This window comes from Sceloporus occidentalis, unplaced genomic scaffold, assembly GCF_023333645.1.
Source record: "Sceloporus occidentalis isolate IW3139 unplaced genomic scaffold, rSceOcc1.0.p SCAF_1, whole genome shotgun sequence".
In the NCBI taxonomy this organism is placed as follows: Eukaryota; Metazoa; Chordata; class Lepidosauria; order Squamata; family Phrynosomatidae; genus Sceloporus; species Sceloporus occidentalis.
In genome coordinates this window covers 49,254,442-49,271,142 of record NW_028316981.1, presented here as the reverse complement: position 1 = coordinate 49,271,142, position 16,701 = coordinate 49,254,442, and the positions used below count along the sequence as shown (strand labels likewise).

The 16,701-nt window shown below is 41.9% G+C and overlaps 1 protein-coding gene across 1 annotated transcript in view; it reads left to right on the top strand.

The window, feature by feature from the left end:
• PLXND1 (plexin D1) overlaps positions 1–16,701 on the top strand; it is a 222,509-nt gene that overhangs the window by 87,451 nt on the left and 118,357 nt on the right. The window lies entirely within an intron of this gene.

Here is a 16,701-nt window from a genome sequence, read left to right as displayed (position 1 = left end):
AGATGCAGACAAAGAAGATAGGATTTGTACAGTGTACATTTATTACATACAAGGTTTTACATGTGATAACTACATGGCTTCATCAAAATAGTTTTTGCTTCATTCAGTTTGCTTCGTTTGATTGGTATTAATGAGAAATCCCAGTTTATTTAAATCAAGAAGGAGATGCTTCCAATTGCCTCTTGACATCTGCACTAGAGAAGGGACATGCTGCTGCTCATTCATGTAATGCTAAACCATAGCTTAGTGCTATGTCTGAATTGTTCCTCCCCCCACTTTAATCATAATAATAATAATAATAATAATAATAATAATAATAATAAAATTTATTTGTATCCCGCCCCTCTGAGAACAATCGGGGCGGCTAACCAAGTTAAAAATACAAAACATATAAAATCTCTGGTACCCTCCCCTACTTAAAAAAGTATTAAATCCAATGCAATATTTAAAAAACAGAACAAAAAACAACAACAAACAAACAAACATACAAGTTAAAAACTGACCAGAAGGTCAACAATATCATACCAACAAGCAATCAGTGGGAGCAGCAGTATCTTTCCCAGACGTTTTTCTAAGGCAGGGTTCTCTATTCTGGGAAGGCCTACCGGAAGAGATCTGTCTTAACAGCCTTTTTAAAGCTGTCTAAGGATGTAAGTAGACGGATCTCATCCGGCAGGCCGTTCCATAGTCTGGGGGCCACAATGGAAAATGCCCTCTGGGAGGTACTTTAAATCTAAGTATGTATATCTACATATAAATATATTGTTTAGGGTGAATTTTCATCAGCCACATTCTACTGAGAAGGTGCATGAAATGGAATTATTGACTGGCAAAGATGTGAATTACTGATGTACCTTCAAGTCACCCATCGATTTATGGCAAGCCCATGAATTTCACTGGGTTTTCTTAGACAAGAAATACTCAGAGGTAGTTTTGCCAGTTATTTCCTCTGTTGCTGGTTCCCCATCCAAGTACTAACCAGGACAGATACTGCTTAACTTCCAAACAGGATCTGGTACCTTTGGGGTATTTAGGCATACTATTCTTTTTGGGTTTTTTTGGCTTATCTGACAGGACACTCCTTCGCTCTCATTTGAAGGCCTATGGAGTGGCAATAGGTGCAGCAAAGAATTCGTTCTATGCTGCACATATTGCGTCCGCAGAGTCGCGTCCAGCAGAGCTGTTCAGGGTTGTGAGAGAGCTGACTCAGCTCCCTCCCTCCCTGAGCCCTATTCTGGTACCATCTAAAGCCTGCTGTGACGATTTTAACAACTTCTTTGCGGATAAAATCTCTCAGGTTAGGGCTGATCTTGACGCCAGTACTTATGCAGATCCTGTAAGAGAAGCGTCCGAAGCGTCCGTGGCCCCAGTTATACTGGATCACTTTGAGTTTGTTAGTACCGATGAAGTGGACAAGATCCTTCGAAGCGTTAGGAAGACGACGTGCTCTCTTGATCCCTGTCCCTCATGGTTGGCAGCTCAGGGGGGAGATGCGGTGTTGACTATGTTGCACCGCATCGTTAACACATCTCTAAGAGAGGGTCAGTTTCCATCCAAATTGAAAGTGGCAGTGGTTAAACCCTTGCTCAAGAAACCCTCCTTAGACCCCCTGATTCATAACAACTATCGGCCCATCTCGCTGCTACCTTTTTTGGGGAAGGTGATCGAGAGAGCAGTCGCCTTCCAGCTTCAATCGATCTTGGATGACACCGATTTTCTGGACCCATTTCAAACTGGCTTCCGGGCGGGCTATGGAGTTGAGACTGCCATGGTCGCCTTAGTTGATGACCTCCGTCTGAGCATGGACAGGGGAAGCGTGTCCCTGTTAGTGCTCCTGGACATCTCAGCGGCTTTCAATACCATCGACCATGGTATCCTTCTGGAACGCCTGGGGGAGTTGGGTATCGGGGGCACTGCTTTGCAGTGGTTCCGGTCCTACCTCTCAGGTAGATTCCAGATGGTGGAGCTGGGGGACTGTCGCTCCGATAAGAGGGCCCTTACATCTGGTGTCCCTCAGGGAGCGATTTTGTCCTCTATGCTTTTTAACATCTACATGAAACCGCTGGGAGAGATCATCCGGAGACACGGGGCGCGGTGTTATCAGTACGCTGATGACACCCAAATAATTTTCTCTGTGTCTCCGACTGATGCAGTAACTAAGGATGGCATCTCTCCTCTAGATGCCTGCTTGGCGTCGGTAATGGGCTGGATGAGGGAGAACAAACTCAGTGTGAATCCAGGGAAAACGGAAGTACTGGTGATAGGTCCCTCGGTTCCGGGTGGTGAGGTTTGTCAGCCTGTCCTGAATGGGGTCACGCTCCCCTTGAGGGACTCGGTGCACAGCTTGGGAGTACTCCTTGATTCGTCGCTCCAGCTAATATCTCAGGTGGATGCGACGGTCAGGAGTGCTTGTCATCAGCTTCGGCTGATACGCCAGCTGCGCCCCTACCTGGACCATCGGGACCTTGAAACTGTTGTACATGCTTTGGTAACCTCTCGATTGGATTTCTGCAATGCGCTCTACATGGGGCAACCCTTGTACCAAACCCGGAAGCTTCAACTGGTGCAGAATATCGCAGCCAGACTGGTCGCTGGTAGTTCCAGGACGGACCACATCACACCTATTTTAAAAGATCTCCACTGGCTACCTGTTCGCTTCCGAGCTCAATACAAGGTGTTGGTTTTGACCTATAAAGCCCTAAATGGCTTGGGCCCAGGGTACTTGGAGGACCGTCTCTCCCCATATAATCCGCCCCGCACACTCAGAACATCTGGGACAAATTTGTTGGAGGTCCCTAAATCCCACTTGGCGAGGACCTCACAGAGGGCTTTTACTATCGTCGCCCCCTCATTGTGGAATAAGCTCCCTGTAGAGCTCCGTTCCTCTGCATCTTTAGTTTCTTTTAAGAAACAATTAAAAACACATCTATTCCAGCTGGCTTTTTCACTTTAGGTAATAGTGTTTTTTCTCTGCTCCTTGTTCTTTGTTTTTCGACCCCAGACTAGTGCAATATATTGTCCATTTCTTGCCCCTAGTGAATTGCGATTTGTATAGATTCCCATTCATACCCCTTGTAATGATGTTTTTAAATTTATATTGTAATGTTTTTAACTGTATTTTATTATTCTTTGTCTTGTAAGCCGCCTTGATCATGCAATTGGAAAGGCGGGGTAAAAATAAAAACTATTATTATTATTATTATTAATGACAGTCCCTAATGCTTTATAAAGAATAGAACCTACAGTCTCTAGATGGAAATACATTTAGCCAGATGTTTAGTCCTCCACAAATCTTTGTATTCCAATTGTAAGATAATGACCCAATAATTTTACCTGCTATGGTTGCACTAACACTTACTATCTCAGAACCTAATTATAGAATGTGTCCACTATAGCTCTATTCCAAGCATTTTAACATAAATCTTTATGAAAGCTGAGCCTGTCTTATGGTATTCAAGCTCTTCTGTATTTGTCTTGTACTCCATTCTCAGTCTTTAGTACTAAATTGGAAAGACAATTTCTTCATTCCACAAGAATGAAGACAAGATCCATCGAAGTAGAAGCTCATTTGGTAGTAGTTCCCATTCAGCATATTCAACCTATGTTGTTGTCTGAGCTCTGCAGACTGAGTCCACTTCATGAATCTCATTTATTCTATAAGGAATACTCATCCCAATAAGTCTGTTACTGTTATCAAGATCATGCTTCAGAATGGAAGTCTTCAGACAACTGAGATCCTCTTAGTGCTACAGTACAAGTCACATTCTGGCTCCACTGGCTTCTGTGTGGAATATTGAGAGACATAACTTCAGTTCAGTCCTTAGACTTCCTTCAGCTAAACTCAGATTTCCTTATGTGCAGGCTGGGGCACTACAGGAATGGTTGCTGGAAGAGCTCTGATGGACAGCATTTCTGTCCAAGCCTTTATATTCACTAAGATGTTGTCAATTCCAGTTCTATATAAGTAACCTCATTTGTAGGGGCTTACAGTTTCCTATAACTGTCTTTGCACCAGCCCCCAATGTTACACTGATTCTCACTTAATTCAAATGTTCTATTCCAGCTTCTTCAAACATAGCTCTGATTCCTCTCTTAGCTCTGCCAGTAACACTTTTCATTATTGTTTCTAATAGAGATCCAGTTTGTAGGATCACTACAGATTCATCAAGAATTAGTCAAAATTAGGAACATTATTCTCCAAGTTTGGAGGAGTTGTTGGGTAATACCAAGGATGGGATCCATTCTTCAAAATCTTCAGCAGCCTCATTCATAAATAATTTTGAAGTTTAGAAGCTAAGACTGGACCAAGGAACTATCAGGGTTTCAGGGGCTGAATTGGACTTCTGTGGAAACCAGGGCTATGCACTCAACACTTCCCTATGTCTGGTTTTTTTTTTTTTTAACTTTTCTGAATTTTGTGGCCAAACTGTGTCACCACATCCCCTGGAACCATGGGGGGCATTGACTACATTTTGGAGTGGGTGGGGTGGGCCATTTTAGGCCCAGGAATGTCCTTGAAATAAAAACAAAGTCAACTGGTTCCGATTCACTTCCTACTTTCTGAGAAAGGCTTTTCATGTGCATAAAATAGCTTGAGGTTATTGCAAAATCTCTCCCCTTCATTTGTGGCAAAAATAATTGAAACCATTTTTTGTGTGCTGGTAGTTCCAGGGACTTTACTTTACGCACTCTGATCTGAGCCAACTTGCCACACTGAAAATCGGCATTCTGTAAATAATTTCATATTATTCAATACTGAGTTCCTGCAATCAGTGAATGGCCACTGTGTTTCCAGTTTTTATTATGTGGTCAAATCCATCTGTGCTCCTAATACTGTTATGTATATGAAGTATTGCTGAAGCAAGTTCCTTTCTTCTCATTCAACATCCAGTGCAGAAGAAGATGAACACTTGGTTCAGAAACTTGGTTGCCCCTCCCCTTTTAACAACCTGTAACCCACTTGCACCAATTTATAAATAGTGGTAGACAACAAGCAAAATGCTATAAAAGCACTTGACTGTGTAAAAAACTAAGTAGTAAATTGTGTAATTACAAAATCATGATACACAAATCCAGAGCCACAAAAACATTCAATGAATACTAAATTGTATATACAAGTATACACATGAAGAATACCCACATAGTGCCAAAATATAGGAGAGTATCAGTCAAGAGACATCCCTGTCCTGTCATTTTCTCATCCTTCCCGTGAAATTGCAGGAAGGACTTTCAGATGGAATTCGCACTTATCCCATCTGGGATAAGTGCGAATGACGGCAATCGCGCAACAGGCTTTCAGACGAAGTCACACAGATTCTGTCATTATTCCGCCATAAACCTGCGATTAAAGTAACATCGGCCAGCATTTTGCATTAACGAAAGTTCGCATTAATACAATGCCGCTTTAATCACAGGTTAATGCAGGAATGAGTGCTACAATTTGAAAGCCTTTCATGCCATCGCAGTCACAGATGGGTTAAGCATGGGATAAGGACGAGTGAGTAATCCCATTCCTATCCCGTACCTGTGTGAAAATCTCCATAGTGTCCCTGTGTGCAACAATATGCTACAGAATGCTAAACCAACAGAAACAGACAGTCCTGTGCTGAAAGCTGAGATAAATTAATGATGTAGTTGGAGTAAACACAACCATGATGGGTAAAGTAAAGCTGTAATACAGAAAACAAAGATGACTCAGTAATTTCACAAAATCTAACTACATGGTTCCTTGGAAATCTCAATACAAGCAGCAAGAAAAATACTGCTTGAGTTCTGGAAACCCTTTCCTCCATGAAGCATAATTTGGAAGGCATATGTTCTGCTTTACCATTTCACACCAACTCCTTTAGGAAAGGTATAACATTTTCAGTGGCCCCTTGACCACAGTTTCACCTTTTCTGGCCTCTAGAATCCTTGCGGTATCAGCAAAACAAACTGCCTAAACTGTTAAGGATTAAACTAAGCAGATGAATCCGGGACATCCAAGGAGGGATCATCTTCAAAAGGGGTCAGCAAGGCTAATCTAGGAACCCATGTGCTCACTGTTATATACCCTTTAAATCTCCTGGAGTCAGGAGAAATTTTTGCAGCAGTAAGGTGGACTCAGGAGGGAGGGGAGTGGTCAAAGCTCTGAAGATTTGCATTAATCTGAAATTCATATAATGGCTTGAGTTAACAGATGTTACTTCCTGGGGCAGGGGGAGAAAGTTTCAAATTATGTTTTAGTGAATTTTAATAGATAGGCATATCAGTATTTGAATGCGCAAACATAAAAAGTCCTGCTTTCCTAAATGGTTAGTTCTTTTCAGAAATGTTAACACAGGAGTCATACATTCATAAATGTAACACAGGAGTTAACACATGTATACACTTACAAGTATCTGTGAGTTGACTCCCATCTCATTAAGATGTGAGTCCCACTGATGGCTGAGATTCTGAGTATACTTCCTATGGCATGGGTTTCTCCTGAGCTGATTTCCACTCATGTATACTCCTACCACTTGAAAAGAGGAGAGATAATATTCACTTATTCCTTCTCATCCTACAGACCTGTGTACCTGGAAATCTGCTCATATGGGTTAAAAGACTCACTGGAACAGTAGGAAGGGTAATTTGGCACAAATTCCTTTTTCATTTTGAAGTAATAGATTTCTACAATGAATCTTGGTTCCTATTATTCACAGATACCAAGTTAGGTTTCCAAACCCAAATCAGGTGGAACCACCACTGTCCACATGGCCCACTCTCAAGGCAGGCCAAACATTCATGGGCAGTCTGCAACACACAGTGTCAAACTGCTCCACAATGATTTTTCCCCACTCCTCTCATGCATGTGCACTGTCGCACGAACATACTGCCTGCTACTGCCAATTACCTCTCTTTCCCATCCAGCTGCCATCTCATTGGATGCCTTGTGTGACCGGCCACACAGTTGCATATTGGCAAAGTGCAATCATGGAAACCCACCATATGAGCCCCCTTCACCCCATGACCCCTTGTTGGACTGTCTGGTTTGTGTATGTTTTAATGACATCCATTGCATTGTTGGTGACCTGCTGTGCTTGTAGTTTTGTGTCATGGGGTGTGTACTAGCTCAATGGTGTGATGGGTCAATGGTGCAGCAGGCCATTCATGTCCCTGTACTCTTGACAAATTAAAAAAACAGTTTGGTGAGCAATGGGGCCAGTGGCTGTGTCTCACTGGTCTCAGGGCGCATGCCCCAGACTGCTTACGCCGCCTGGGCTTTCCTGCATTTCCACACTTGTGTTGTGCTGCTGATGTGATAGCATGCACTTTTCCTCATCAGAGCAGAACAAATGGATATCCATTTTTTCACCTCAAAGTGAAACTTCACCCCAGTTTCACCCCATTTCAGCCTTGTGTGCTGTCTAAACAACTGAGGCTCAAAACCAGGTGAAATTGCTTTTTATTCCCCATGCAGACAACCCCTGGGTAGGTTATCTGAAAACAAGCCTAGGTAATTAATTTTTTCATTAATCTAGTAAATGTCATGAACGGCAAGCTACTGAGTCCTTGGGGGCTTTTCATCAGGCTGAGAGAGAAACAGAAAAGTAACCCCAAAAATCATTCCGGCTAGGTGTTAAAACCATAGGACCTGTAGCTAGATTAAAGATCCAAGTTGAAGACTTTATCAGGGGGATATGGAAACAATTGTTTGTCTCCCTTTCTCTGTACCAGGGCTGGGGAAATGCAATGAGCTGGAGGAAGTTTTCTGCCCCAGTACTTTCCAAGGCCACAAAGGGGCTTTGCAGGCCTGCAGCCATCTCCATCTTCACCAGATTGGGGCCGCAGCAACCACATGCTGCAGCCCCGGTAGCCACCACACTGTGGCTTTATAACGCTCTTTTGGCACTGTCTCATCTAAACACAGCAGCAGAAAAGTGCCGTGATGCCATGCACCATGTGGTGTAGTGCGCGACATCATGCTGTTATGGGGGCAGAGTCAGGGCGTGGTTCGTATGGACGCCACGCACCAACTCCACCCCCAGGCCAGACATAATAGCCGGTCTGCACAGCTCCAAAGAGTGCCAGATTACTGAAAGTTTTTTGTCTACGTCTTAAGTTGCCAGGGTTTTTTGGAGGGGTGGGTGGGTTAATGCTGAAAAATGCTAGGGCCCCAGCAAGCTATTTAAAAGGTGACTTGCTGCTCCTGGAGGAGGGGCAGAAAAGGGGCAGTTGAGGAAGTCTGGAAGGGTCAAGGGTCACAAAAATGACCATGGAGCTTCCCATGCCCACTCTTTTACCCACTCCTACCAGTCACGCAGTGTGCCTTTATTCAAAGCATACAATTCCTGCACTAGCAGTCCTGAGATATGTATTCAGAAATCTATCAGGTTGCTTTCACTGAAGCAAATGTCATGTCTAGCCATTTAAATGTACATTTACATGTGTCAGCTGGCAATGTTTTATCTTATGTGTCACTAAGATATACTGTGGGAACCCTGGATTTATATGAAAAGCTGTACTGAATGTCCAGATGCAGTTAAACGTTGAGCCCATCCTTTCTGCTGTGTCAGTGAACTGTGATGAAAATATGAGGCTTGGCAGCTGGAGTCCTTTCCCTGTCTTTTACACTAGCTTGTTTGTGACTTTGAATGCATCACTTATCTTTCATTCTGTCTCAGTGTCCCTAGTGCAAAATGATTTTTTAAAACCTATCCAGCTGCAAAAATTAATGCTTAAAAATAACTGCTTCCTAGCCCAAGATCAAAGAAACTATTTAAATGCATAATAATAACAGATTTCTCAAGGATTAAATACCAAATGTGAAAAGGTCTTTTCTGTCTCAGGTACATTCAGGCAAAGTATACCTGCTGTGCGAATGAATGTACCAGGTTCATCCATCTAGAATGTGTTTGCTGGGGTGATTAAACATCAGGATGTGTGGGCTGCAGTGTTCAGTTGGTTACCTTGGGCTGGAAACAAAAGACAGTAGCACTGAAAAGGAGGTAGTTGAGAACCAGGATTTAGTAGCTTAACCCTTAATAACATTTGTAATGTGCATGGTATGTGTGCTAGCACTGTAATAAGTTCAAACAAGGACTCCTGTTTTTGTAGAATCTTTTCTACCCAAAAGGGACAGGGGCTGTTTTGGTGATGTTTCAGGGTATGCATTGCCAGAATGAAAACATTTACTCCCTTCAAAGTGATGACTGTCACTTTAAAGGAGACACAGGGTGTATCTACACCCCCCCCCAAAAAAAAATGTTGTTTAAAATGCAGCTGTATTTCCATCCTTTGGAATCTTGGGATTTGTAGTTTTACAAGGTATTTATTTATTTATTTCATTTGTATGCCACCTTTCTTCCAGAAAGGACCCAAGGCAGCTCACAGATCAAAAACATTTTTTTAAATTACCATAAAAACTTAAAACAATTAAAATAATCTAAAAATAGTATAAAACCACATAAAATATACAAAAGTTAAAAGGCATAAGTAAAACACACACACCACCCAAAAGCCACCCTGACATGATTGTATAATAAAAACTTGCATGAATAAAACATTTTTGCTTGACAACAAAAGGCAAGCAGGGAGGGGGCCACCATAGCTTCCCACGGAAAAGCATTCCAGAAGGTGGGAGCAGCCACCAAGATGGCTCTCTCTCGTGTCCTCACCAAATGAGCCTGGGGTGGTGATGGGACTGAGAAAAAGACTTCCCCTAAAGAACTGAATGTTCTGACAGGTTCATATAGGGAGATACCATTCTTCAAATAATCTGGACCTAAGCCATATAGGGCTTTATAGGTCATAACCAGCACTCTGAATTGTGCCTGGTAGCCAGTGAAACTGTTTCAACAAGGGAGTTATATGCTTCCTGTAACTGACGCTGGTCAGCTTTCTGGATGCAGCATTCTGGACCTGCTGCAGTTTGTGCACAATTTCCCTGCCAAAGAGTACTGGTGCCTCACAAAACAACAAATCCCAGGATTCTGTAGGATGGAGCCATGACAGTTAAAGTGATGTCAAACTGCATTATTTCTACAGTACAGATGAACCAAATGTGTGGTTATTCAGATTGTTTGGAGAAGTGTTTTACCAAATAAAGAAGGAATGTGGGTCATCCTTCTGTTCTAATGGTAATTGCTATTTTAGAAACTGGGGTGAAATTGTATCCATTGTTCAGATGTCTATTGTTCAGTGTTGGAACTCGTTTTTTTCAGTGTAGGAGCTCACCTATTCCACCCTTAAAACAGCAACATTTGCACTTAAAATCAAGCTCCAGCCTTCAGTTTAGACAGTACTAGTTAAATAGCAGTGTATTCGGTTAATATCTGTACAGTTAGCAAAATCTCTGACAAAGAAGTTCCTCTTTATGAAAGCTTTTTACATCTGCCCATGCCACCCATTTTCTTCCTGTCATCTATCTAGCTAAAATTTTTGTTAGCAGCTTGGTGAAAGAGGACGGGAGAAACAGAATCTGTCAGGTTGCAGTAGCATATCTACAGTAAATACAGTGGGCCCTGGGTATCTACGGGGGATCCATTCCAGATCCCCCCGCAGATACCAAAATCCGCAGATTCTCAAGTCCCATAGTACTCAATGGGGACAATGGTACTTTGCCCCCCATCCTTCCCCCAAAGCCAGCCTCACTGCTCTCACCATGGCGGGTGGCAGGGGGCTACCTTTTCTTCCTTCTTTTCCCTGCCTCCTCCTCTTTCCCTCTCTCCCCTCCCGTTGCTTCTGCCACAGCTTTTCCTCCTTTTCCTTCCTCCTCCTCCTTCTCTTCGCTGCCTCCGCCACTCTACCTCCCCCTTTTCCTTCCTCTTCACTCGGCCTCCATCTCCACTCTTCTTCCTCCTTTTCCTTCCTCCTCCTCCTCTTCACCTGGCCACCGTCTCTGCTTTTCTTCCTCCTTTTTTTCTCCTCACCCCATCAGTCACCGCTGCCACCACTCATCCTCCTTTTCCTGCCTCCTCCTCCTCCGTCCTCCTCCTCCACTGCTTCACCCCCCCCCACCTGCTCAGATCTGCAGGTGGCAAGTCCATGGATATGGAGAATGGACTGTACTGCAATAAAGCTTGAATTGGGAAAGAATGGGATTCTTCTGTAGCTAATCTTACTGTAGCTGTCTTTGCCTGCCTAAAAAAAGGTAAGGTAAATGGCAGCTGCTTCCAGAATCCCTTATTGAGCATGCATAAATAGTAAAACATAGTGAAAGGGGGAAAGTTCATAAACCTGCCTCACCAGCTATGACCAGCATGTTAAAAAGCATAGATTTGTCTATTAAATAGTTTGGCTATTAAAAGAGAAAATATAAGAAGAGTGGAGGCTGGTAAAAGAAAACACAATCCCTGGATGCATTTTTGAAAAATCCTACAGGTGGTCTTTAGAAGGTTCAGAATGTTTTTGTTTACTTATACAAGGCTTACCTGACTTGGCTGCTTCGTTTCATATAGGCATATATCAAGGATAAGCAACTTGCTGAAACACTATCTCCATTCTTGCTGTGTTATTTTGGCCTCTAGTATCAAATTCTCTGTTAAAGAAGTAATGCCCAGTAGCACATTTGCATCTTTAACTAAGGCCTGATACAAACGGGCATGAAGCGCCATGCTGGCGCCGGCTTTTGGGTTAGGGACCGAGCAGCAACCACAAGATCCCTAACCCTAAAATGCCGTGGTGCCGTAACAATGGCAGAACCCTGTGTACACGGACACCGCCATTGTTACATAAGCACCACGTGGCATCCACACATTGCTGCGTGGTGCTTATGTAACAAGTGTGCCAGTGGCGCACTTGTTACGCCGCCCCTGTGGCTCAAAAAGAACCTGTTTTTGCCGGGTTCATTTTCCTCCATAGGGAAGCTGTGCCGTTTGACGGCTGCAGCTTCCCTCCAGAGGAAATTAGGCTGCTGGCAGGCCGCCTATTTTGGGTGGTCTGTCCCTCACCAATGGTATATTTATATAAATAAAATTAAATTTATTATATCATGTGAAAATGGCTATTGGGGGCCCTGGGGGTATCCCCAAAATTTTCTAATTCATAGAGTGTATTGTGGCACATCAACTGAAAGATTTAAATATGATGCATTGGGGAAAAAATTAAGTTTTGCTATAACTGTAAATAAATAAGTTGGTGCCTATTGTTGTGGTATCAGGTATAATTGTTGGTGAGTCTCCACCTAATTTTGAGAAGAAATTTGGGGTTGTCTTAATATATAAGCTATGTGGCATACACAAAATTCACTTAGGATGGGGGTACTCTAATTATTTTTTCATTCATGTTGAATATTGGTAGCTGATGAAGTGATGTGTATTCTCTCAAGGTCTGCTGAGATGGGTGTGCAACATGAGAAATGTTTGAATATCTAAAAGATAGGCTCTCTTCCTCCAGTGTATTTGAAACTGAATAATTGTTAATGATGGTTAATAATTTTTCTGAGCAACATTGGATAGTACAATCAATGAAATTTAAAATAAAATAAAATTTAAAACAAAATAAAATAAAATGAATAAAAAGAAAACAAGTGGTCATAAGAAAACAGCCTCATACATACATACACAGTTGGCCCTCCATATTAACAGATATTGTATCCACGGATTCAAGCATCCACAGCTTGAAAATACCCCCTCCCCAAAATCCAAAAAGACAAACCTTGATTTCGCCTGTTTTTATAAGGGACACCATTTAACACACCATTATATACAATATGAATTGAGTGTCCATGGACTTTGGTATCCACAGAGTTTTTTTTGAACCAAACCCCAGTGTATACCAAAGTCCCAGTGTATAGGGTGAACCACAGGTGCCAGAGGTGGCACTCAGAGCCCTCTCCGTGGGCACATGTGCTGTCGCCCCAGCACAGAGTTTGCCAGAGTTTGTTATTGGAAAGCCAGAGGGACACGGCACTTTGCAATTTGGTTGCAATTTGGGCACTCGGCCTCTAAAAGGTTCATCATCACTGGTATAGGGCATGAGCAAATATCATCTTAATCATCATCAGAAGATGAAGAGGGGTAGTCCAGCAGAATTCTCCAAGTTCTACCACTGAAAATTAACCCAGTTGTTGTATTTCCATTGTGTGGTAGGATTCAGCTGTTCAACAAGGTATTTGAGATCCTCTTTCTTGTGTTGTTGGCTCCATTAACAGCTTCATTAGCCAGTGAAAATGCTTTCATTTGTACTGAAGAAATTGGTACAACTCTTGCTTACAAAAGAACTCCATGTATGCATCAAAAACCTGGAGAATTTTCAATTGTAGCCAATGTTTTGGCCTGTTGAAGGGAATATTAAGTATTAAAACAATGAAGAGAAAGCAAATCTATTTTTTTTTAAATTAAGCAGTCAGTGCACATCTGTTGACAGCTTTAGAATCCTACTATTTCCTCTAATATTTGAATTTTCTTGTTTTTGATACTTGGAGGGCAGCCATTAATTTGCTGAAGGCTAGTTACATTTTATGAGAATTGGAGAGTTGTATATTGAATAATATACATGACTTTGAAAGATCACCTGAAGCCCTCCTATCCATTTTTTCTTCAATGTCTAGCTCCAGAAAAAAGGTTTCCCTTCCATTTGATGTCTCTTTATCTCCCAGACATCTACTCTTCCTATTTTGAACAAAAGTAACATGGGGAGGAAGAAGATAGACCAGTGACAGAAAAATTATTGCTTGGAAAACTGGACAGACTGGAGACAAGCCCAAATATATAGTAGTATTTTGAACATTCACTCTCTTCTCCTTTAGACAACCATAAAAGAAGGTATCAGTTGGAAAGTTCTACTACGAAAGGCAGGGAAAGGAACTGTGAGGCAGTGAATTAATCTCTTCCCTGTTGTTTGTTTTTCTAGCCGTCTGAGCTTGATGCTTTGACATACAAGGACATACAGCACACTATGCTCAGTTCCCTGCTGAGTTTGCTTTCACCCTTTGCTCATATTAAGGAGTCTCACAGATCAGAGTCACAGCACTTTCTCTTTGTTGATTTATTTCTAAACTTACATATCTCTGTTATTTTATCTCCGTGCTGAGGCAGCCTTGGAAGATGTGTGGTTAAGACCAGTGTCCTGATAAGCTCAGAATAATGTTTTTCCCAATCAAAAGATACTTAAATATAATTGAGAAACCTTGTAGATGAGCTTAGGACTGATGGGAAAGACATTGTAAGCTCAGAGTCTTTTGTTCACAGCTTTCATGGCAAAGAAATGTTCTATTCTGTTTTATAGTATTATGTAGTTTGTTTGTTTCTTTAGTTATCTTGCTGCTGCAGTACAAACCAGAAGTCAGCCAATGGCAAAAGTAAGAGAAAAAGACATAGAGGCTGTACAGATGGGTGGCATGCAGCTGCTCCTCTACTAGCCGGTTCAGGGCCACAGCAACCGCACACCATGGCCCTGATCTGGCCTCCAGAGAGCAGAAAAAGGAGCCACAGAAAGCAGCTCCTTTTTGCACCCTCCAAGGGGTGTCATAGCTGCAGTGGCACGGCTTTATGATGCCACTTCAGTGTTGCATCATGTGGATGTAACCCCGGAGGGGTGTCATCATGGTGTGTGCCATGTGGACCGGTGCATGCCAAAATGTTGCCCTGGGGGCAGGGTTAGGGCATGCAGTATGTGGACACTATGCCATAACTCCGCCACAGGCCATCACAAAGTGCCGGTGTGTACAATTGGCTCATATTGTACCAGGAGGTACAGTGTTTTCTCTCTTAAGTATCATAGGGCACCTCCAAATTTGGGGGGGGGGGGAGTATCTGGAAGTTCCAGATTCTGTTCCTGTGCAAACCATTTTATTTTGGAGCCCATATGATATTTTTCTCATTCAAAAATACTTACCAGCAGCTCTTGAAATTTAGGAAAGACTTTTCACTCCCATCCCACCCACCCGCAGGTCAATTTGCATTAATCCCTGTACTTTCTTAAATTAATTGTGTCTGTTCTTGTCTGTATATTTCTACTATCTTGCAAGCTGCCAAGCAAACAAAGCTATTGCTTCCAGAACACAAATTCAACAGAAATTTTAAAAGGGAAAGAGGAATGTTCTCTAAAATAAAACGATCCTACTGTTTAACTAGGGAGATGGGGAAGGAGAGGCGAACAGGAAAGAGACCAATGATATTTCAAGAAACAGACTGGATGCAAGCCTATGAATAAGCAAATACAAAAAAGAACTGGAAAGTCTTGATACTCTTAATTTATTTTACCCATTAAGACATTCATAATCTGTTTATGTATGTTTTGTGGATTTTTAAAAAGTGAATTGGCTTTTGACATGAAATCTGTCAGACCTGTTTGAGCCTAAAATGTCATGCTGACTTCAAAATGATTATAAAAGTTGGTCACATAATAATCAAATCTTGTGTCTGTCCATCAATTTAAGTGATATGTTTTAGAGAGAAAGGAAAGGGGCTTTTTTCTCATTTAACATAAGGATGCTTTCACCTTCTGTATAGATTTATAAGCCTTTGCACTTTTTAATAGGGCTAAACGTAGTCCAGTGGAACTCTTTTTGATGTCACTATGTTGATATTCACCTGTTACACAAGTTTCTGTTGGGAGAGAATTAAGAGCAGCCAGGGCTAAAATTAAGAACAAGAAGGCTGTACACTGAACAGTTCCAATGGCTATAATATTCTCTGGATCATTCTGTTCATGTAGACAGCATCTCTATAGTATCCAAATCAGAACTCATAAATTCATTTATACCTACAAAATACAATGCAAATTGATCGTGGTGGTCTTTTGGGAATATTCTGTCAAATGATTATCTTAGCCTCTGTGCTACAGGCTCTTTGCAAAAAGCTTTGCTCTCCAGTATAGTGCAAATGGATATGGTGGTGGAGGTGAAAATGTCAGTTTTTTTGTCACCATCCCAGCCTGAGCCCTATAATGATAATGTCTTACTTGCTAGTCAGCAGCCTAGTTATTATATTGCCAACATGGCTCTGTAGTTGGGACAAACTAGCTAACAGAACCAAGTGAAGATATTCAAGCCAGTTGACATGGTCAAGAAGATGTTATTCTTATGTATTGTGGTCACTGCATACCCCTGTGTCTCAAGTCATGCTTGTGGTGAAAGAGTTGGTGAAAATATTGGAGATATATATACCTTTCTTATCAACATGACTGTCCTTAGACAAGACAATTTGGCACACTCTTCATGGATCAGGTTAGAAGTGGTCAGCCCCTTTTTATTTACCAACCTGGTATTCAACACCTGTGTTTTAAAGGACTGTATAAAGGTGGATCTTACCTGGAGCCAAGTAGTGTTGTAAACATATCAAAATGAAAGCAGTGCAGTTGTCCAGAAAATGGATGGTGAAATAATTATTTCTCAAGCCATTGTAAAAACAGTTCTGTCTTAATTTGCATGGAAAATGGTTTGCTCATCTTGGATTCTGTCCAGTATATACTGCCTATGCAGTCACAGCAAATAAGGCACATAACTACCAGTAACAGTGCTGGACATGCTTTTGATAAGCTTATTTGAGTTTTTCCAGGGCAGATACTGAAGTGCTATGAGAGTTGTAAAATCAGTTTGTCCAAGAGCATGGCTTGATGAGAATGTAAACTGTGTTCAATTGGCAGTGACAGCTTAATAGTACTATATCTAAGTCTCTGAGGAGTTATTGCGTCTATGCGTCTATGTGCATGCATTGATAAAATTCATCACAAAATGCATACTAAAAACAGCCAAATGTTTTGTTTCTTTCCAAGAAGATCCTTGCAGGAATTTCT